Raw genomic sequence first — 24,494 nt, 5'->3', positions numbered from 1 at the left:
AGATCGTGTATTGGAACCGTACAGCGCATGCGTTCAGGTCCTATTAGTAGTGATTGTCATATGTGGCACAGAGAGGTACATTACACGTTATCCGCACATATATTTTATATTTTATCCTTGGCCATATTTTTCATTCTACATAAATATAAAAATATATAAACATATATACGGTGGCATACAGGGCTTAAAATCATTTCTTACCCACATTGGATGTTTCACAGCACATGGCTATAAAGAATCAGTCTTATACATACATTGACAATAGTAGTCAGTTATATTATTATTATGTAATAATATAGATAGCCATCAATCCCAAATTGGCCCAAAGTATCAGATTAAATAATGCTATAGTGCAAAGCCACACTCAATTTTTCTATTTAATGTGAGTCTAGTCTCATGGAGCGCATATATCATGGGAGACCTTACTCAGTTTAGATCTCATCAAGTGCATGTGACATAAAAGAGCTCTCACTTATTATATAGAATACATGTGACATAAAAGAGCTCTCACTTATTATATAGAATGCACAGATCGTTCATATATTACGAAAAATATGTCACATAGTCTAAGAATGCACATATACATAATTCAGGTTCCCATGATTATGCATCTACGAGCAGGCGGGCAATGCCCACTCCCATAAGTTTCCAAAGTCCACCACCCGACCCACACTACAACCCCCATGGCAAACCATGAGGGTGGTAGAGCATGGTACGGGAAAGGGGCCAGAGGGACCAAAGGGCACATTATATTACGAAACCATGTCCACCCAGAACATGCCTCATAGCCACCGTATATCAAGTACAATATATCAAAGGAAGGCACATAGAATCACAGATCATGTAAACCCATAATTACATCAGAAAACATAAAAAGAAAAACACTATTGGTCATCAGGGACAGGCAACTTTTTGGAACATATTAATCGCTGGATTGACAGCAAACTACAACCCTTAGTTGAGAGTCTTCCCTCCTTCCTCCGTGACACAGGTGAACTATTGAAAAGAGTAGATGGTCTATATCTAAGTGAGGACATGCTTTTGGTGACAGGTGATGTGGAATCCTTGTACACCAATATTAAACACGAGGACGGATTACGGGCAGTTGGCTTCTACCTTAAGTCATCCAATATGCAGAGTGCTGTGGCGGAATTGGTGATGGAGCTTCTTGAATTTTCACTGACGCACAACTTTTTTACTTTTAAAGGGTCCTTCTACCTACAGCTCCAGGGCACAGCGATGGGTGCAGCATTTGCCCCTGCATATGCTAATCTCTTCCTGGGGCTGTGGGAGAGGGACCTTACCCTGTCGGATCGGAGGGCATCAATGGACTGCGTCCCTCTTTGGACGCGGTACACTGATGATATCCTGCTGATCTGGCAGGGTTCTATTGAGGCCTTATTTGATTTTATGGAATCATTGAACAATAACAATATAAATATTCATATCACTCATACTTGGCATAGAGATACTATTAATTTTTTAGATGTGTCCCTGAGTAGAGACATAAATAATTCTATTCAGACTAGTATATATAGGAAGGATACCTCTACAAACATGTTGTTACATGCAACATCCTCACATCCTTCATATATGATTGAGTCTGTACCTATTGGTCAGTTCCTGCGCTTAAGGAGAATTTGTCCGATAATAAAGACTTTGAGAAACAGGCTGAGGATCTTAAACTAAGATTCTACGATAGAGGATATAGCAAACGTATGGTGAAGAGAGCTTACCATCGGGCAAAACACTCCATTCGTCATGAACTGATATATAAAAGAAAAAACCTAAGATGGATAATAAAACTAGGCTTATTACAGGGTATCACGGACAATTTGGACGGATGAGGGAGTGCCTAAATAGGGCATGGCCAATATTGTTAACGGATCCTGCCTTAGCTAAAATTCTCTCTGATCGACCTTATATCACCATACGTCGGTCAAATAACTTACGGGATCACCTTGTGCAAAGCCACTACCAGGGAGAATCAAAAAACACGTTTCTAGATAGGAGCGGTCCTGAGCCTGGCAGTGTACCGTGCGGTCGTTGTGTCGCATGCCCAAATATGGAGCGGACAAATACATTTTCAAATGCATCAGGCTCTAAAATATATAAGATCAGAAATCGGATTACATGTACTTCAAGGTATGTGATTTACTATGCTACATGTCCGTGTGGACTAATATATATTGGCCTAACTACTCGCCAACTGAAAGTTAGGATTAGGGAACATGTGTTGGGTATTCTTGCGGCCATCGACTGTACGGACATCTCCACGCTCAGGACAATACCCCGGCACTTTAAACTAATGCACGGCTGTGATGCCTCTGGATTTGGGGTGAGGGGCATTGACTCACTGGCAATTGGAATTCGGGGTGGCAAGCTGAGCCAACGTTTGGCTCAGCTTGAGACCCGATGGATTTGGAGGTTGAACACTGTACAACCTAATGGATTAAACGAAAACTTGAGCTTTGTTCCCTTTCTTTGATCGCTCTCTGTCTGACACATAAAGGTGCATTGTTTTTATTCTTTTAACTTTGATTTTAACATTCACAGTTCATCGCACATTTATTTGTTTTGGTGGATCGTCCTGGAAGTGTGGAACTTATATGGCATGGACATGGGTACATTTAGAGACTATCAAGGGATGTTGGACTCTTTATCAGCATATGAAGGCTTTTGGCATTTGGCATTACAGAAGTGCATGAAATTCGGATCCTGTGAACTCTATTGTGAATTCTATTGACAATAATATATGATTGTGACCAATAGTGTTTTTCTTTTCATGTTTTCTGATGTAATTATGGGTTTACATGATCTGTGATTCTATGTGCCTTCCTTTGATATATTGTACTTGATATACGGTGGCTATGAGGCATGTTCTGGGTGGACATGGTTTCGTAATATAATGTGCCCTTTGGTCCCTCTGGCCCCTTTCCCGTACCATGCTCTACCACCCTCATGGTTTGCCATGGGGGTTGTAGTGTGGGTCGGGTGGTGGACTTTGGAAACTTATGGGAGTTGGCATTGCCCGCCTGCTCGTAGATGCATAATCATGGGAACCTGAATTATGTATATGTGCATTCTTAGACTATGTGACATATTTTTCGTAATATATGAACGATCTGTGCATTCTATATAATAAGTGAGAGCTCTTTTATGTCACATGTATTCTATATAATAAGTGAGAGCTCTTTTATGTCACATGTATTCTATATAATAAGTGAGAGCTCTTTTATGTCACATGCATTTGATGAGATCTAAACTGAGTAAGGTCTCCCATGATATATGCGCTCCATGAGACTAGACTCACATTAAATAGAAAAATTGAGTGTGGCTTTGCACTATAGCATTATTTAATCTGATACTTTGGGCCAATTTGGGATTGATGGCTATCTATATTATCACATAATAATAATATAACTGACTACTATTGTCAATGTATGTATAACACTGATTCTTTATAGCCATGTGCTGTGAAACATCCAATGTGGGTAAGAAATGATTTTAAGCCCTGTATGCCACCGTATATATGTTTATATATTTTTATATTTATGTAGAATGAAAAATATGGCCAAGGATAAAATATAAAATATATGTGCGGATAACGTGTAATGTACCTCTCTGTGCCACATATGACAATCACTACTAATAGGACCTGAACGCATGCGCTGTACGGTTCCAATACAAGATCTCTGGCTCTCTGCGTCTTTCTGCAAGGACCTGCGTGGTCACATGGGCCCATGTGACCATCACGTGATCCTTGCTTGACGCCGACGTCACTGATCGTCATGGTAACCGCGACGCGACATGCGTCGATTGGTCCTCCTCTGTACAGTGATTGGCTGGAACCATGCTTAAAGATACACACCTCCAGGCTTGGTCCACGCCCCCTGAGGAAGGCAGCGCCGAAACGCGCGTCGGGGTGGGAGCAGGACCCACGTTGGAAGCCCAACAAAGTAGCGGTTTGGTATCTAGGTACTTATTGTGATACATGTCTCTATAGATATACCAAGTGATATTGTCATCATATACAGAACCATGATGTATAGTACCAGTGTATTGTAGGTCCATATACTGTTATTATATATATATTGTTACTACATGCATAGAGATACACACATGGTGGTTGGATAGAGGTATAACATAACCCTGTGACGTGTACTAATACTATTTAGTTTTCAGGGACCTTACAATGTTTTAGGATATGAGCCCTCTTTTTTAATAATATAACCACTTAGTACATGAGCTGTCTTTACTAGTCAGATTATATTAGCTCAGGTATATACGCCATGCTGCTTTGATGATTATCTAATACTATTGGGCAGTACAACCGGGGTCCTGTGTGTCCCATATTGCGGTGGAATTTTTTGCACACTATGTGTTGTCTTGCATTATTTTTTGTACCAATTATCTGTATACGATAACAATTTTTAATGAAAAGGAATAATAAATCAGTTTTAATTGGCTATTTGATCGTGGTTGTTTTGGTTGTGAATATCTATTTTGCGATTTTGCCGTTATATGGTCTATAATTGCCACTCACTACATTACAATATGTGTATGAGTATACCATGAAGTGGCACTGTTTGGAAACTATATTATATTCTAATTTGACATGTAGGTGTCGGCTGTGATTTGTAGATACATATCCATGGCAGGGGACCGGTCCTCTATAAAGTTTTGTCTAAAGCTATTTCTACTGGATCCACAAGGTGGATATTTGATTTCCCAGAGGATAGGCCAAACATACCAAAATCAATAACCGGACTAGTCCCACAAAACTGTGCATGGCTGAATTTAGCTGTAGGAGACAGCACCTTGAAGAAAAATGACCAGCGATCCATGGAAAATGGAGATTATTTAGGATAGGACTAAAGGGAACATTTGGTATTTTTTCCACTCCCCCCCTTGTCTAGACTTTCCTTTCCCTTCCAGCTCTAGGTAAATAATAGTGGATGTGAGAAGTGATCTGAACACCAGTGTGAGTTCTCACATTCCACCCGTTCCGTAGAAAACATTATTTACTGCAGGTATGTTAGAAAGTTTAGCCCTTGCATACTGACGTGGACAACATATTTGGTTAATCTCATGCTGTGCATCCTTCCAACAGCACGTGTTATCTAAAGAAATAGTCCGACAATGTATAGGGTGAGATTAGGTGCATAACTATAGGAAAGAGCAGACTCCTCTGGGCCTGGTGCCTAAGGATGCTTTCACAATTCGTTCAGGCACCCATTCAGTGGCTCACGTCGGGGCTTACGTCCGAACCCCCCGCAAAACGAGATTCAGACGCATGCGCCGATGGGGCCATAGACTATAATGGTGCTGACAATGCGAACGTGTACTCTGCCATGCATCATTCAGGTGTGTACGCCTACTGGAGGAACACAGACGTAGTAGACTATGTCTGGATGTCCGTCTCCTGAAGGTGTAGACGCCCGAAAATGATGCATGGCAGAGCACACGTTCACTCTGCACGAGCACACGTTGGCGCATACGTCAGATGTAAGCCCCGACGGGACCACGGAACGGGTGCCTGAACGCAATGTGAAAGCACCCTAAGGGTTCACAACAACCCATCAGGCACTTTCGTCACTAGTATTATAAATGCCACATGCTCGGTGGTGTCATTGATACAAATGTTTGATTAAGTCCCAGGAACATGATGGTAACAGAAATTCCAGTTACACCCAGTCACAGGAGCAAAGGTGTAACTAAGAGTCCCTTTGCCGCATTTGATTCAACAAATACTACTAATGAAAGCGCAATTTTTCGTTTTTGCGCTTTAATTTTTTCCTACTCATTTTTGAAGAGTCATGAATTTGTTCTTTTTCCGGACAAGTTGTAGTTTTGAATGACGCCATTAATTTGGGATGGAGTAGTGAAAAAAATGTAATTTTGACATTGTTTTTTGGGGTTTTATATTTATGATCTTCGTTTTGTGGTAAAAATGACCTGTAATGATGATTCTCCAGGTCAATACAAATATGATAATATCAAACTTACATTGTTTTTTTATTTATTTAAGTGGTGAAAAGAATTAAGAAGTTTGTAAACCCCCCCAAAAATTAAAATTTTGGTTTATGCTGCCATTTTCAGAGACCCGTAACGTTTATACTGTTTACTGTGTGAGGACTTGTTTTTGTATGGCAGGCTGATGTTTCGATTGATACCAATTTGGGGTACATATGACATTTTGATCATTTTCTATTGTATTTTTTTTAAGGAGGTAAGGTGACTGAAAAGACACCAATCCAAGTATTTTGGTTTTTTTTTTTCTTGTTTTGGTATATGGTATTTACCGTAGGGGAAATTACTTTTATATTTTGATAGACCAGGCTTTTTCTTCATCAAGATGGCAGCAAAGGAGGGCTTTCAGCAGGCCCCCGGCTACCATGATAACGCATCAGGGCAGTAGTTGGAGCCCAGCTCCTGTCGCTGCTGTTTTTAGAGACAGATGCCGGCTATGCAACATGACCGACATCTACTCCATGTGGAGGGAGCTCAGCTCCTGAGTCTTTTCCACCCACAGGAACTCCAGTGCCGAACGTACTGGTAGGCCAGTACGCCTTTAAGTTATGCCGCTGCCCAGGAACTTTAAGTTAAGACTAAAATTAAAAAATAGCACAACCGTAGTACATTTTATTGTTTGTACACGCAGTTCAAATGAACCAGCATTAGATCAACATGGCATCCTTAGATAATTAAAATTAATTTTAATAAGAGATGCAGGAGTTATGAAGACATCTTCATTCTTGTAAATAAATTGCATGTTAAGTGTCTTCCAAACCCCTGCTTTTTCCACCTGTCTTCAGCTGTATTGATGTCAGAAGGAATCCATTTGGAGTACAGATAATGGCAGTGAAAGGGTCAGCTCAGCACTTGTTGTTCAGATAAGTACAACACTCAGTGGAGGACCCTTTAACTGCAAGCATTTGTACTCCTGAATGAGTACGTTCTGATATCAATTTATAAGAAATGAATGAAGACAAATTCCCTAATAAATAATGAAACAACTTTGCAAAGTTTCATAACTTTCCATGCTGGACAAAATTGTATAACATTTAGTTACTCTTTCAACCCAATTACCATTCTCTGCAGATATAGGGTTAACTTAATCTACTGCAGACTTCAAAAAGCAATTAGGCTTCAAAGACAGGAAATATAAAGGCTTGCCTCTGTTCTAGCAGATTTGTTTGCATAGAAGCAGGCGGCTCATTCACAAAGCATTCACTGTTATATCCTATTGTCACCTTCTGTTCAGATCTGTGCAGTGTGACTTTGAACTTCTAAGCTTCCAGCTCATCCACTGGAAACAAGTATCACATACATTTTATATTATATACTGTATATGCATCTTAAAATGTGAGCAATAATGTATCTGATACTTGTGTACATATATATATATATATATAAATGCATTATATATGTATATGTGTAGATACAGTATATATGTTCTATATATATTATATATGAGACATTATTTCTACTCCTATGTAAGGTATATTGCATGCAGACATAGGTTGCCCAGATCTTTCTTTGAGACGTCACATAAACAAAACTTAATTAAAGGGGTTTTCCCATGAACAAAAGTTGATTTTAATCAATAGATCTTGGAATAATAATAACTTCCACAATTGGATGTGTTTAAATAAAATGTTCCTGTGCTGAGATAATCTTATAAATGTGCCCCTGCTGTGTACTGTGTAATGGCTGTGTCTGACCGTGCAGGAACATGGTCTGATCATACCACAGCTCCTGGGCAGGGGAGGAAGCAAAAGAGAGAATACAGACATTACCAGGGGATCACAAATTATTCTTTCTTTGAAGTAAAACATTACTTAAAAACAGGCAGTGAAATGTTTTACTTCACAAAAAGAATCAGCTGTGATCCCCGGCTGTCCTGTCTGTATACTTTTTTGCTCCTCCCCTGCCCAGGAGATGTGGCATGATCAGACCATGTTCCTGCACGGTCAGACACAGCCATTACACAGTACACAGCAGGGGCACATTTATAGTTGAGTTGTGTTTCTTCTGTTCTTGCTCCTCTCCATTCCTGAGATATGGTCTTCTCTTCCTTGTATGTAAATCTAGTTTTTTAACCAAGTGGGAGTGGTCTTCAGCTGTTCTCTGTTGACATATTCTTGGGGACCACGTCCAGTTGGCTAAAAAGACTCGATTTATATACACAGAAGAGGGAGCCATATCTTAGGAACGGAGAGTAGCCAGAAGAAAACAAAGCCTGCTATTTTCAGGAGGACACCAGTATTTATACCAGATAAAAAGTATTACATATTTATGGTCAGTGATCGTTCTTCTTTAAGAACCACAATGAGAAGTCTCATTACATTAAAATCAACAAGACAGGCAGAAAAAAGTAAGTGTGTGTTCAAAAAGGTCATATACCCGGCTGACTTTCCATCCAAATTTTCGTATTACAGTACTGGTATTATATATGATATTTTTAGAGGTTTCATCCATGTCCCACAGAGAACATCTGCAGTGTAAAGTGACCAGCAGAGAAGATTCAACATGTACAATTTATTCTGCAGATCTCAACCTTTCAAATTCTTGTGCAGATTTTGGAGCTGTAGATTTGCAGATACGACCCTTGTGGACCTACCCTAACAAGATACAGAACAGTGAACAATCGGGGATCTGAAAGTTCATCATTTCTATATCTAAGGTAACGATTATTCTTATTTAATGAAGTATTGGAGGATTTTAGAAGCCTTGTCAGACACTGAAACAAAACATTCTTTATCTAGTCAGGGATGTTTTCAAAGTAACAGAGGCACACTCACCTTCTTTCACCACCATGGATCCTGCACAGGCCGTGTTAGAAGTCTGCGCTGGCTCCGAAAGTGATGCTTATGCTGCTTAGATGTCAAAAGGACCATAGAACACTGTGATTGGCTGCAGCGGTCAGATAACAAGAAGAGAGCGCCATCGGATGTTTCTCTGGTGTGTTCTTCTAGTAAAGGAGAGAGGAGTACGGTGGATCTTCGATGCCGCTGACAAAGGTTAATCCAGGCGGTAAATATAAAAAAAACTTCCAATTTACTGAAACGCGTTTCGGAGTAGTACCTACTCCTTCCTCAGGCCACGATCAGATTATACATCACTCTTTATGTAGTTATGCTGCTCACAACCTGATCAGGTGAGCGGCCAACCCTCCAACTCCCCTTCACCTGTTGCCGATGGGGTTACACGGGGAGCACCTCTTGTTTTTTTAATCTCTCCAGAAGTGCTCTTCTAGTCACTTGACCGCTGCAGCCAATTATAGACTTTAGTGATCCTGATGACAGTTTCGGAGCCGACAAAAATATCTGGAGTGGCGTTTGCTGGATCCACGGGTGTGATGGAAGGAGAATATGCCTCCATTTGTTATTTGTAAAACATCCATGCCCAAAAGAATTGTTTTCAGCGTCAAACAACCTCTTTAAGATTATTAAAGGGCGAACATACCAAATGTGCAATCTGTACAACTATCCAGGGGGACAGAGGTATCTGTAAGAAAAATAATCAAGCTCCATATGTCTGTTCGAAGGGTCTAGACTAAAGAATCTCATCTATGACTCAAAAGATGACTGTGCATCGGCACTTCAAGAAATTTTCTGGAGAAATAAGGGGCCCCATATACTGTTCTTGCACAGGGGCCCTATGTTGCTGGCAGGATCTCGAATTAATCTAGGGGGATACAAGTATCCAGGGGGACAGGGGTATCTGTTAGAAAAATAATCAAGCTACTTACAGTCTGTTTGAAGGGTCTAGACTAAAGAATCCCATCTACGGCTCAAAAGATGATTGTGCATCGGCACTTTGTGGAATTTTCTGGAGAAATAAGGGGCCCCATATACTGTTCTTGCACAGGGGCCCTAAGTTGCTGGCAGGATCTTGGATTAATCTGCATCATTATGCTCATCTTTTATATAAATTTACGGAGTTCGCTATAGGTACTATTCTTTGATGTGAACTTACCTTATGCATGATTGACAGGATCTCTGCTCCTACTCGCTCAGTAGATTTGGCCTCTTATTCCCCATGTGGGTCGAGGTTCTCCAGAATATCCTGTCTTCTGTCTGGGTCTTACTCTCTATTTATACAGAACGCCATAAGAAATCAGAGCTGCGCAGATAATCTGCTTCCTCCTGCCTGGAATACTACAGGCGTTTTGATCTGCCTCTTGTACAAGATGTGTGCTTGGCTGTGTGTTTGTGCAGTTTCCTCCGATTTACGTGTTCCCACTAAGCCAGCCTGTCTGGCTCTGAATCTTCCTGTGCTGTTCCTGCTCGCTCTACACAATGCGCCGCTGTGCTGGATAATTGACACACTCTTCTCACAGAGCAGAATCTGTTTAGGAATAGCACATAATGACATTCTGGAGGGTCTTGCAAGAGTCAGGCAAGGACAAAGAGGTTTCATGGCGGAAAATATCGCAAAACTTTCAAGCTGGTACAAAACATCTTTATATGCTGAGGTGTACTTCACGGCCAACTCTTAGATACTATCTGGTCTGACTAATGAGGAACATTTTAACCAGATGCCTGATAGCTGGATTTTTATCAAAGAAGGAAAGAACATGGCAGAATTTAGTAAGCGGAGATCTGGTAGAAAGGACCCAACAACTCATACTGCTCAAAGGCTAAGGATTATATAAAAAGGGTTAACACCTATCTGACCTGACCGCCCCATAGGTGAGTATAGTGTCAGACTGAAGAACATTGGGCCCACCAGAGGATTGGATTCTGAGGGCCCACCTTTCTCCCCCACTCAAGAGCCCCATAGCTGCTGCAAGGTTTGCGCTATGAACTCTCCTGAAGGAGAAGCCAGGGCCCACCAGAGGATTCTCTGGTTCTCCGGTGGGCCAGTCCAACCCTGGGTGAGAACAATAAAAGGTCTTTTTCATGTCTTGCAGGCAAGATTGGGGGCAAATTAATAATTAGCATAGGGATAAAATGTAACCTTTATTAAATAATTATTAAAAGGCCCAAAGTGCAAGGTGCATGCATAAATACAAGAAGTACCAAGAAGTACAAAAGATGAAGGAAAATAGGAAACTTATACTGATAGTATTCATATTAATCAAAAAAATAGGTCAATCATCACCTTTGAGGAAATATTTTTCAGGTAAATGGTGGATATTAACAAAATAACCTCACTAGTAAAGTCCACCAGACAACCATATCCTCTCTAGCTAATTCCCATCAGTCAAATAACCAGGTCAGTAAACAAAGTATTGAACAGGTATAAATCAAATCCACAACTTCTGGGAATAGTATAGGCTAGTTAAGTACATGAAACCAATCAGCCAGACATATAGAACAGACCAAAAGTTTGGACACACCTTCTCATTTAAAGATTTTTCTGTATTTTCATGACTGTGAAAATTGTACATTCACACTGAAGGCATCAAAACTATGAATTAACACATGTGGAATTATATAGTTAACAAAAAAGTGTGAAACAACTGAAAATATGTCTTATATTCTAGGTTCTTCAAAGTAGCCACCTTTTGCTTTGATGACTGCTTTGCACACTCTTGGCATTCTCTTGATGAGCTTCAAGAGGTAGTCACCGGAAATGGTCTTCCAACAATCTTGAAGGAGTTCCCAGAGATGCTTAGCACTTGTTGGCCCTTTTGCCTTCACTCTGCAGTCCAGCTCACCCCAAACCATCTCGATTGTGTTCAGTTCTGGTGACTGTGGAGGCCAGGTCATCTGGCGTAGCACCCCATCACTCTCCTTCTTGGTCAAATAGCCCTTACACAGCCTGGAGGTGTGTTTGGGGTCATTGTCCTGTCATTGTCCTGTTGAAAAATAAATGATGGTCCAACTAAACGCAAACCGGATGGAATAGCATGCCGCTGCAAGATGCTGTGGTACCCATGCTGGTTCAGTATGCCTTCAATTTTGAATAAATCCCCAACAGTGTCACCAGTAAAGCACCCCCACACCATCACACTTCCTCTTCCATGCTTCACGGTGGGAACCAGGCATGTAGAGTCCATCCGTTCACCTTTTCTGCGTCGCCCAAAGACACTGTGGTTGGAACCAAAGATCTCAAATTTGGACTCATCAGACCAAAGCAGATTTCCACTGGTCTAATGTCCATTCCTTTGTGTTCTTTAGCCCAAACAAGTCTTTTCTGCTTGTTGCTTGTCCTTAGCAGTGGTTTCCTAGAAGCTATTTTACCATGAAGGCCTGCTGCACAAAGTCTCCTCTTAACAGTTGTTGAAGAGATGTGTCTGCTGCTAGAACTCTGTGTGGCATTGACCTGGTCTCTAATCTGAGCTGCTGTTAACCTGCGATTTCTGAGGCTGGTGACTCGGATAAACTTAGCCTCAGAAGCAGAGGTGACTCTTGGTCTTCCTTTCCTGGGGCGGTCCTCATGTGAGCCAGTTTCTTTGTAGCGCTTGATGGTTTTTGCAACTTCACTTGGGGACACTTTCAAAGTTTTCCCAATTTTTCGCACTGGCTGACCTTCATTTCTTAAAGTAATGATGACCATTCGTTTTTCTTTACTTAGAATTTGTATTATGGCAAGAAAAAATCAGCTAACAGTCTATTCAGTAGGACTATCAGCTGTGTTTCCACCAGACTTATGCACAACACAACTGATGGTCCCAACCCTATTTATAAGGCAAGAAATCCCACTTATTAAACCTGACAGGGCACACCTGTGAAGTGAAAACCATTTCCGGTGACTACCTCTTGAAGCTCATCAAGAGAATGCCAAGAGTGTGCAAAGCAGTCATCAAAGCAAAAGGTGACTACTTTAAAGAACCTAGAATATAAGACATATTTTCAGTTGTTTCACACTTTTTTGTTAAGTATATAATTCCACATGTGTTAATTCATAGTTTTGATGCCTTCAGTGTGAATGTACAATTTTCATAGTCATGAAAATGCAGAAAAATCTTTAAATGAGAAGGTGTGTCCAAACTTTTGGTCTGTACTGTATAGAACCATTAAAGGAATATTTTCATAATTCATTTTATATCAAAGAATCATAATTCATTTTATATCAAAGGATATATCCACACATATATTAACTATTTTGTGGCATTGCAAAGATTATCATACAATCAGAGAGGAAAATTTTGAACTTATCTGATCCTCCATTAGTGATGGGTATGAAGTCTCATTACAGGCGGGCTCCCTACGCATTTCCCTTTTATCATCAGGGGAGTGAAATGCCCATAATCATGCCCCCATTCATAGGATGTGTCTTAGTGGCTGGTACAAGATTGGGGGCATATATACACCATATTAGAATGCTGTATATCAGGGCTGAAAGGTACTGGCCGTATATCATATGGGAAAAAGCTGGTGACAGGCTCCCTTTAAGGCAGAGGAGGGTTACACTGTCCCATTGGTCTCCCTTTTACTGCACTTTCAACAGTTTCCATATCTTTAAGACATAAATTTAGAAAAATACTGAGGTGGAGCAGGGAGCCAATGGCTTTCTGCACCACCGAACACTCCTCTATGCATCAGGCCACTTCACACCTGTAGCCCATGAAATGCCAGGAACTTTTTCCAATCTACAATGTGCCACTAACAGAGCAGGCCACATGCCAAAAGAGGCCTGATGACTCAGCTACTCAGGGGTTTAGCGAATATTACTTTTTTTCGGGGGTTAGGGGGGAGCACTTTAGTTGTATTTGAGGCATTAACAGGAGACTCTAACTGTGTGGGGCACTATAATTGTGAAGGGACTCTAAGGGGGCATTATTAATGTTCAGGGGACACAAGGTTGTGACTATTATTGTACGATAGGACACTAATGGGGCAATGATACTGTGTGAGGACACAAAGGGGCACTAATATTATATAGAACACTATTAACATCTGGGGCACTATCTAGTTGACACTAATTGTAGGGGAAATCATCAATACATATTATTTATGGAAGCAGGGAGTTGGGTTGGTAGAATCAATATCTACCAATATGGTGGTGTTCATATAGTGGTATTTATGCAGTAACAGTTTGTCGGTATTATTTAGTCATAATGTAGTGATAATGTGTGGTCATGGTGTGGAGGTGTAAAAATTTACATACTGGGATGTTGACACATTAAATCACAATCTGCTTGGAACTGGCTAGACCTGCGTGAAGAGTATAAAGGATCCTTACTTAATCTTGAACTCTCAACCCAAGCAAGGAGGTGTGAACCTTGCTGCAAAGAGATCCTTAGGTTGGGGTCCAAAAAATAGTCATCGAATGATTGCAGTAGTTACATACTGTACTTGGAAAAGTAGTCAGTGGTCACCACCAGGACATTGGTCAGATTACGGATGGCGAAAGGACGAGATGGGCGCTTAGTTAGTAGTGTAGTCAAGAGTCAGCTCCGGGAATGGAGCTACACGCAACAATCCAAACAACTCATCCATCTATCTATTGTGACAAGACGACTCACTCGACTGCAGTCGGAAGTAGACACAGGAACGGTTTAATCTGCAGGTTTATTATGTCACATAAAGCACTGCAGACTTCAGCAAAATAAACTCAGCCTTGCTGGCATAAAGGTAAAACAAAAATAAATGGTACCACAGCCCATTAGTGTGTGTAGGTTTGCCTGCACCAATTTGCAGCACACTTCAGCTCCTCCTGAGCTGAAGTTCCTCAGCCTGGAGACTTGTCTCTCCAAACTTACAACCACAGAAAAAAAACAGGCCTGAGCATTTAACCTTGCTCAGACACACCCTGATGGGGAGGTATGGTGAATGACTTCCCTCCCGTTTCTTTGCCATTCACACAAAACCACTCCCTTCACAATGGTGATTTAATCCCCATTTAATCTATCTATCTATCTATCTCTAATCTGTGAATGGATTAAACTTAATTTACAAAATCTAAAGCAATCTATCAAACTAAACAATGCCACAAAAAAATCTTCAGCTTTATACCATTGCATAATTTTCATTGGACATATCTTATTTGGCCACAGCTATATTTTAACTAGCAGCATCGCAGGGTATACAGTACTGAGTAATCAATCCAGGATTTCCTCGCTGCCTGGCTTAGTTTAGTGCTTAGTTTAGTGATGCCCCAGTACTCACATACACAGCTGTTTGTCAAAGACGTAGGCCAAGAAGACAGCACAGAAATGGCCTCAGGCGGAGAAAAGACATGACAACATGCAAGGAACTATTGAACTATTCTATTTGGAGACTGGATACATCTAGAAATTTGAAGCAAGCATTCTTTCTTTCTAATGAGGAGAAAGCTAAAAAGACACTGAGGTCATCAGCATCTAAACTCCCCAGAGAGGCCGTAAAGTGGTGCAATATCTGGAAACTGACTCTCATTTGATGTATTATAAGAACACTGTACCAGGACCTGACAACCTTTTGTCGCTTATGAAATAACAGTATGGCGAGTCATTCCCTCTCTATACCTTTTCTTTAATCCTTCGCATGTAAACAGCACCCAACAGACACCATTGACAATAATAAGGTTTGTTGGGTTTCTGTAATGGTGTCTGTTTTACCGGAAAAAATAATTCCGCCTCTGATGAAGACTTTAGAATCACATTGAATCCCTTAAAAGAGGAAGAGAAATGATCACACTTTCTATGAAAATTCTATTTCAAACCTGATAAATAATCCATATTTTACAAGACAGTCCAAGAGATGTCATCATGGGAGAGCTCATCACAGGGTGATATGTGAGCAGAAGGTCAGGACAAAAATGGGCAAGACTTATATAGAAGACCTCTAACTTAATTTAGGCTCCAGGCCAGACTATATAGGTATATCTCTCTTCATCCATCTTATTCCTGGGGTCTATCACTCTCTACCTGCCCTCCATGTGTAGTGTGGGGTCTATCACTCTCTACCTGCCCTCCATGTGTAGTGTGGGGTCTATCACTCTCTACCTGCCCTCCATGTGTAGTGTGGGGTCTATCACTCTCTACCTGCCCTCAATGTGTAGTGTGGGGTCTGTCACTCTCTACCTGTCCTCCATGTATAGTGTGGGGTCTGTCACTCTCTACCTGCCCTCCATTTGTAGTGTGGGGTCTGTCACTCTCTACCTGTCCTCCATGTGTAGTGTGGGGTCTGTCACTCTCTACCTGTTCTCCATGTTTAGTGTGGGGTCTGTCACTCTCTACCTGCCCTCCATGTGCAGTGTGGGGTCTGTCACTCTCTACTTTCCTGCATGTGTAGTGCGGGGTCTGTCACTCTCTACTTTCCTCCATGTGTAGTGTGGGGTCTGTCATTCTTTACCTGCCCTCCATGTGTAGTGTGGTTTGAAACGCATTAACAAAAAAACACTTTGATTCAACTAATTGTCTTTGGATCTTGGGATCAGCAGTACATCTGGAATCCACTTTTTCCCTTTTTTTATACGAATTGATTCCTGTGGATATTACAGCAGCTGGTAGTTACGCCAAATAGTGTTTGTGTCACACACAACCTCTCAAGGTGAGCATATCATCCTTATCTTTCTATCACTTATAGTTGGATAAGACCCTATTGCGCTTTGCACATTTTTTTCAAGAAGGACAGTGTGATTTGTATGGGCAGCGCTGGTCTACGCCCACTCGTTCTCTTCTTACAATGCACACTGACAGTGCGCTCTCTTGCTGGATCATCACTTCTCATCAGAGCAGGCGAGGGAGCGCACTGTCACTGTGCACTGAGAAGAATATTGCATAGTGACAAGATCCTACTGAGCATCCATCGGAATTGACAGCGATGCATGCTCAGTAGAGCAGAGACTAACCCAGCCCCTGAAACAGACGTCACCAATGACATTTCGATTCAGGGTGGGGGCAGAGGCTGAGGCAATAACCGCTGGGATACTCAAACAAAGCATCATCACTTAGGAAGTAGGGAATTTTTAATTAAAGTATATTAGTAAAAAAGATTAGATTATGACATTAGATAGAGATTTAGGATTAAAATAAATGTTAGTTTCAGAACGTCTTTAATGAAACGAGGCCCAAATGTCTTGTTTCAATCTGTCATTAGGTCAGATTTTAGATGCCCCAGATGCTTGGTTGGAGGGAGCAGGGATGTCGCACATGCTATAGACATGCCCACAGCTGCATGCTTTCTGGCTAGTGGTTTTGAGTCTCATTCAGATAGTTTATGGTGTCTCAATGCTCGAAGGACCCTTTTATTTGCATCTTAGGGTATATAGAAGAATTTTTAACCAATGGGTTGATGGGGGAAAACTCGCTATTGGCCGTTTATTATACATAGCTAGGAAGCCTATTGTTAAAAACTAGATCTCTAAAACTCCTCCAACTTGTAGGGAATTTATAGGACAAGGAATTTATAAAATTGGGAAAGGAAGTAAATCATAAACATAATAAAATGGCCCAATTTGAGAGATTATGGTATCGATGGATGGAGACCCCTGGGTTTGCTTCTATGTATCTCCTAATGGAAAGATGTGTCCTTGTGTGAGATGATATGTACCCGTTCTTTATATCATATCCGTACTGCAATGTATAATAAGAATTGTATTACTGGATGTAACAATGCTACTCACTTGGGAGCGAAATGAGGTATCACAGGAACCGTTTCTATTTAAAAGTCCGGCTGATTTATTTCAGTCCTCATAAACCACTTAACAGGAAAACTCAAATACAGCCCTTGTCCAGCGCAAAGTGAAACATAAAGTAAACAGTCCACACAATCGTGCGGGTTCGCCCGCTCGGGTTAGAGTCCAGTTTTTTAGTCCTTTAGCAAAGGTACATAATCCTGGAGGTCTACACACCTCCACACACAGACCATGTGTAAGACAAACAGGTCCCATTTTACAATGTGAACTACACCCAGGGGTGGAGATATGGTGAGCAGCCGTCTCTCCCAACTCTTCAGATGCTCACATTAAATCGGCCCTGTCATGGTCGATTAACCCCTCTTAGTACTATGTGTACTAGAGCATTACTCCAGGTTTACATCACAGAGGACAACCACCTCTGTGATACATATCTCCCACCCACTATGTGTCCGGCAGCCACCTTACATGGAACACAACACGTTTGGTATATCTCTTGATTGGACTACATTCTACAACAACCGTGATGAAAATCTGGACTATTCCACCATATTGCGCCTTCAAAAGAGGACATAAAGCTCACCGGCAGTACAGATGAGAAGAGGGGGTGGTTGAGGAATGGTTTTGGGAAGTTTTATTTCTATGTTCTTGAAAAAAGTTCAATAAAAACTCATCTAATTGAAAAAAAGGGAATTTGTTGGAGAATAGATCTGATTTATCAGTAACAATACTTTCATACTTTGACAAATACCCTTCTCACATTTCATATTAATTGAGTATGATATGTGAACTTCCCAGAAAAATCAAGATTATAGCACATGGGCTCTCAGAGGACATCACTTAGCTTGGTGTGAGGTCTCGTGTGACTTAGTGTTAGCCATGTGGATTCTCTGTTGACTTGTTAGTCTTTTGGATTAATGTAATTAAATCCCTTAATAACAAAGGTCTCTAGTTTATTATGGCACTCTGATTGAGTACACCATAAGTCATCCGCTCCCATCAAATATATGGTTACATAGTATTCCTCCTGCATAATAATGGGGTTACCAACTTGTAACATATAGACTATAATTAATATTTATATTTAATACCCTTTAAGTTAATCATGGTTAATGACGTCCTATCTGTCACACTCAATCCTAAGGCTGTGTCACACATAGCGTATCTGCTTCATCATTATAAGCAATAATAATCTTTTTTTATTATTATGTTTTTGCTGTTTGGGCTTTTTTTGCGCATTTTCTCCCTTATTTGATGTTTTTTGGGTGCAGATTTTAAAGCAGTATTTTTTGTATTTTTTTTTCTTTAGCATAAAAGAGCTTTGATTCTGTACTTAATAATACAACTGTAATTTTATATGCTTAAAAGCCTTGAAAGAAAAAAAACAAACCAAACAAAGCACAGTTCAGCCACGTCCTTAGACGCACACGGGGCAGGAGATTTCATGAAATCACATCCACTTGGTCTGAACAGTTTAAATAGAGCAGATTTTCTGCACAAAAAAAGTAACGGAAAAAGAACAGCATTTAGGCTTCATGTGAACATGGCCTGAATCACCATCTAACTTTACAAAATAAGCGGTGCTTGCCTGGGACAGACCAATTGGTCAGAGATTAAGTCAATGGCCAACCATCATAGCAAAGGCCGTGGCCCCGATATCAGATCAGTATTTGGTCAGTATTCGGTCAGTATTTTTTCTCAGGAGTGGGAGCCAAAACCAGGTGAGGAACAATCAGAGAAAAGGTATAATAGAAACAAGTGCATCAATTCTGCATTTATCACCCACTCCATGTTTTGGCTTCCACTCCTGAGAAAAAATACTGACCGAATACTGACCAAATACTGATAGTGGGACCGCGGCCTAAGGCCGAATTCAGGTGTCTGTATTGCCTGTATGTGTTGTATCCGTTTTTTCATGGATACATCACGCAGTCATTATACTCTATGGTGCTATTCACATGTCCGTTTTTTTTCCGGTGTCCGGGATGACAAGGGCCAATACAAGTCTATGGGTCCATGAAACACACATGCAGGATATGGATGGCGTCAGTGTGCCGTCCGTGTGCTGTCTGTATTTAACATTGTAAAGGATAGGAGAAACTTATAATTAATATATTTATTTATCCATCTGTGAAAAACACTGATGACACTGATGGTTAAAACGGACACACGGATGACACACTGATGGTAAAAACGGACATACTGATGACACACTGATGGTAAAAACGGACACACGGATGACACACTGATGGTAAAAACAGACACACGGATGACACACTGATGGTAAAAACGGACACACGGATGACACACTGATGGTAAAAACGGACACACGGATGACACACTGATGGTAAAAACAGACACACGGATGACACACTGATGGTAAAAACAGACACACGGATGACACACTGATGGTAAAAACAGACACACGGATGACACACTGATGGTAAAAACAGACACACGGATGACACAGTGATGGTAAAAACGGACACACGGATGACACACTGATGGTAAAAACGGACACACGGATGACACACTGGTGGTAAAAACGGACACACGGATGACACACTGATGGTAAAAACAGACACACGGATGACACAATGATGGTAAAAACAGACACACTGATGACACACTGATGGTAAAAACAGACACACGGATGACACAATGATGGTAAAAACAGACACACTGACGACACACTGATGGTAAAAACAGACACACGGATGACACACTGATGGTAAAAACAGACACACGGATGACACATTGATGGTAAAAACGGACACACGGATGACACACTGATGGTAAAAACAGACACACTGATGACACACTGATGGTAAAAACAGACAAACGGATGACACACTGATGGTAAAACCAAACACAGGGATGACACACTGATGGTAAAAACGGACACACTGATGACACACTGATGGTAAAAACGGACACACGGATGACACACTGATGGTAAAAACAGACACACGGATGACACACTGATGGTAAAAACAGACACACTGACGACACACTGATGGTAAAAACGGACACACGGATGACACAATGATGGTAAAAACAGACACACTGATGACACAGTGATGGTAAAAACGGACACACGGATGACACAATGATGGTAAAAACAGACACACGGATGACACACTGATGGTAAAAACAGACACACGGATGACACAGTGATGGTAAAAACGGACACACGGATGACACACTGATGGTAAAAACGGACACACGGATGACACACTGATGGTAAAAACGGACACACGGATGACACACTGATGGTAAAAACAGACACACGGATGACACAATGATGGTAAAAACAGACACACTGACGACACACTGATGGTAAAAACAGACACACGGATGACACAATGATGGTAAAAACAGACACACTGATGACACAGTGATGGTAAAAACGGACACACGGATGACACAATGATGGTAAAAACAGACACACTGATGACACAGTGATGGTAAAAACGGACACACGGATGACACAATGATGGTAAAAACAGACACACTGACGACACACTGATGGTAAAAACAGACACACGGATGACACACTGATGGTAAAAACAGACACACGGATGACACATTGATGGTAAAAACGGACACACGGATGACACACTGATGGTAAAAACAGACACACTGATGACACACTGATGGTAAAAACAGACAAACGGATGACACACTGATGGTAAAACCAAACACAGGGATGACACACTGATGGTAAAAATGGACACACTGATGACACACTGATGGTAAAAACGGACACACGGATGACACACTGATGGTAAAAACAGACACACGGATGACACACTGATGGTAAAAACAGACACACTGACGACACACTGATGGTAAAAACGGACACACGGATGACACAATGATGGTAAAAACAGACACACTGATGACACAGTGATGGTAAAAACGGACACACGGATGACACAATGATGGTAAAAACAGACACACGGATGACACACTGATGGTAAAAACAGACACACGGATGACACATTGATGGTAAAAACGGACACACGGATGACACACTGATGGTAAAAACAGACACACTGATGACACACTGATGGTAAAAACAGACAAACGGATGACACACTGATGGTAAAACCAAACACAGGGATGACACACTGATGGTAAAAACGGACACACGGATGACACACTGATGGTAAAAACGGACACACGGATGACACACTGATGGTAAAAACAGACACAATGATGGTAAAAACGGACACACGGATGACACACTGATGGTAAAAACGGACACACGGATGACACACTGATGGTAAAAACAGACACAATGATGGTAAAAACGGACACACGGATGACACACTGATGGTAAAAACAGACACACGGATGACACACTGATGGTAAAAACAGACACACTGACGACACACTGATGGTAAAAACGGACACACGGATGACACAATGATGGTAAAAACAGACACACTGATGACACAGTGATGGTAAAAACGGACACACGGATGACACACTGATGGTAAAAACAGACACACGGATGACACATTGATGGTAAAAACGGACACACGGATGACACACTGATGGTAAAAACAGACACACTGATGACACACTGATGGTAAAAACAGACAAACGGATGACACACTGATGGTAAAACCAAACACAGGGATGACACACTGATGGTAAAAACGGACACACGGATGACACACTGATGGTAAAAACGGACACACGGATGACACACTGATGGTAAAAACAGACACAATGATGGTAAAAACGGACACACAGATGACACACTGATGGTAAAAACGGACACACGGATGACACACTGATGGTAAAAACAGACACACTGATGACACACTGATGGTAAAATCAGACACACTGATGGTAAAAACAGACACACGGATGACACAGTGATGGTAAAAACGGACACACTGATGACACACTGATGATAAAAACGGACACACGGATGACACACTGATGGTAAAACAGACACACAGATGATGTGGCGCCCCTGAGGGTTCAGTCGCCACAGAGGTACTGCACCTCACCCAGAGGTGTGGTGTCTCCTTCTCTCAGGTAAGGAGGGAGTGCTGCCCGGAACCTCGACACCTGCATCCAACACTACACTACTCCAGGCCGGCTGGAGGGGCAACATGCAGAGCGCAGCTGCTGAGCCCTGTCCCTGGCTGAAGTGGGGAGAACCCAAAGGTAGGGGGAACCAGTAGTGGGTGTGGGTGGAGGAAGTAGTTAGAGGGAGCACTTTGGTAGGAGTATATATAGGGAAGCCATCTTAGGGTGGCAGTGGAGATCAGAGTTAGGTTAAGTGGTTAGATAGTTCTGGAGAGCAGTTCAGAAGAACAGTCGGGAGCAGAGTCTCATTAGGAGCTCTGCTCCACAAGTAGGGCCAAGTCAGGAGGCCCCGGAGGGGAGCAGGGAGTAGGCTCCGTTCTAAGAAAGGATCTTAGGGGCTACGGCGCGTGCAGGACGGCACCCGTACGCCCCGCATCTGTCAGAAGACAGAGGGATCGAAGCCCCATTCTAGTCCCCTGAGGGTCAAGCAAGTCTGTGTAACTCCGATGGACAGGAGGGACTTCAGAGTACCCGAACAGGATTCAAAGTGGGCAGCGCAGGGCAGGAGGGAGAAAGACCAGTGTGAAGATGGTCAAAATAGGAACACGAGAAAGTGGGGTTCTGCCAGGTATTCCCAAGCTGCCTGAGGAAGGATTGAACCCCTGCCCGGTGAATGCAGCGCGACGCGGGAGGCCTTTACCTGTATAGTGCACCTGTGGACTGCCTTACGAACTGTGAGTAAAATCTCGGATGACTGCACTGTACTGCCTCCGTCCATTCTTTCATCGGCGCCATTGTTCCCCCTGCAGTACAACGCCCAGCGCAGCCCACCCTCCATCACTTCACTGCCCTGAGGCCTGCTCCACCTGTGGGGAGTCGTCCCATCACAAGCTGCCCTAACATCTGCCTCAGAGGACTGTTACAGCGCTGGTGATCCTCACCAGACGCCACAGGTGGCGTCACAAACTTTCTAAAAATATTCCCCCCTTTGCACTGACCGCCCTGGGTCACGGACCGGGCCAGCCACCGTGATATTCCCCTCCAAATGGCATCCAGAGGCCCGGCTGCTGAGTACCCCATGGCCCTGGGGGCGGTCAATGACACACTGATGGTAAAACCGGACACACAGACGACACACTGATGACACACTTAGCATTTTTTATGTTCGTGTTTATGGACGTCTCAGTGAGACTTTACATGCAGTAGCTGCTGTGGGGTCGGTGGGGCCTAGCTTCATTTCCCCCATGACCAAAGGTTCCCAATGACACAGAGCTCAGTGACATTAATGAGCATCGTAATTCAATAAAAGTAAAATAATTAATTTGCCAATATATAATATTCCATAAAGTAAGTTGTCTAAATACAATTGACCGGACAAACATAGCACTGAATAGGTAACATGCAAGGACATGACTTGCCTTGAGGTCTCTAAGGTTTCCAAGTGTCATTATATAATATCAAATGAACTGCTAGTGCCAGCTGGTGTGGTATCATAGAATTTAATGTTTGCACAAGCCCAGGCTAGAAACCGCAGATTTAGAACGGCTTGTGTAATGACACATGTATATTTATATGACCTTGCATAGTTCATTTTGAATAAAAAGCAAAAAAAAATCATCATATACAAGTGCACACATATCAGCAATCCCATGAATATGAACAGGACCACAGTAGTGATGGAGTTTATACAAATTTTGCATAAAAATGGGTGTTTTTAGATGTTTGAGATATGCGTGAATACAAATATGCAACAAGGGATTAAAAGCTATGGACGCCTTTGACTTGGAAATATTTTTTTTCATATTTAAAAATGCACTTAATTCAGGCTGCAATCTTTATTCCTTCATGCGTTTCAGACCCCCTGATATGCAGTTTTCAGCCTGGTCCAAACTTCAAATTTTTCTCTTGTGGGAGTGCCCCACCCT

General features: G+C 41.8%; 1 protein-coding gene across 2 annotated transcripts in view; it reads right to left on the bottom strand.

Moving 5' to 3' along the window:
- The window catches only part of NIM1K (NIM1 serine/threonine protein kinase), an 82,149-nt gene that overhangs the window by 37,295 nt on the left and 20,360 nt on the right, over positions 1-24,494 (bottom strand). Inside the window, exon 1 of one of the 2 annotated variants that reach the window (XM_073680293.1) lies at positions 9,985-10,399. The exons of the other annotated variant lie outside the window; for it this stretch is intronic. The gene's annotated coding sequence lies outside the window, so the exon portion shown is untranslated. Of the gene's footprint in view, positions 1-9,984; positions 10,400-24,494 lie in introns of those variants that run through there. 2 annotated transcript variants of the gene reach the window in all.

Source organism: Phyllobates terribilis, unplaced genomic scaffold, assembly GCF_046119375.1.
Source record: "Phyllobates terribilis strain yellow unplaced genomic scaffold, ASM4611937v1 Scaffold_1__5_contigs__length_1240528914, whole genome shotgun sequence".
NCBI classification, from domain to species: Eukaryota; Metazoa; Chordata; class Amphibia; order Anura; family Dendrobatidae; genus Phyllobates; species Phyllobates terribilis.
Note: the sequence above shows the minus strand (reverse complement) of the source record. Positions and strands in the feature narration are given on the sequence as shown.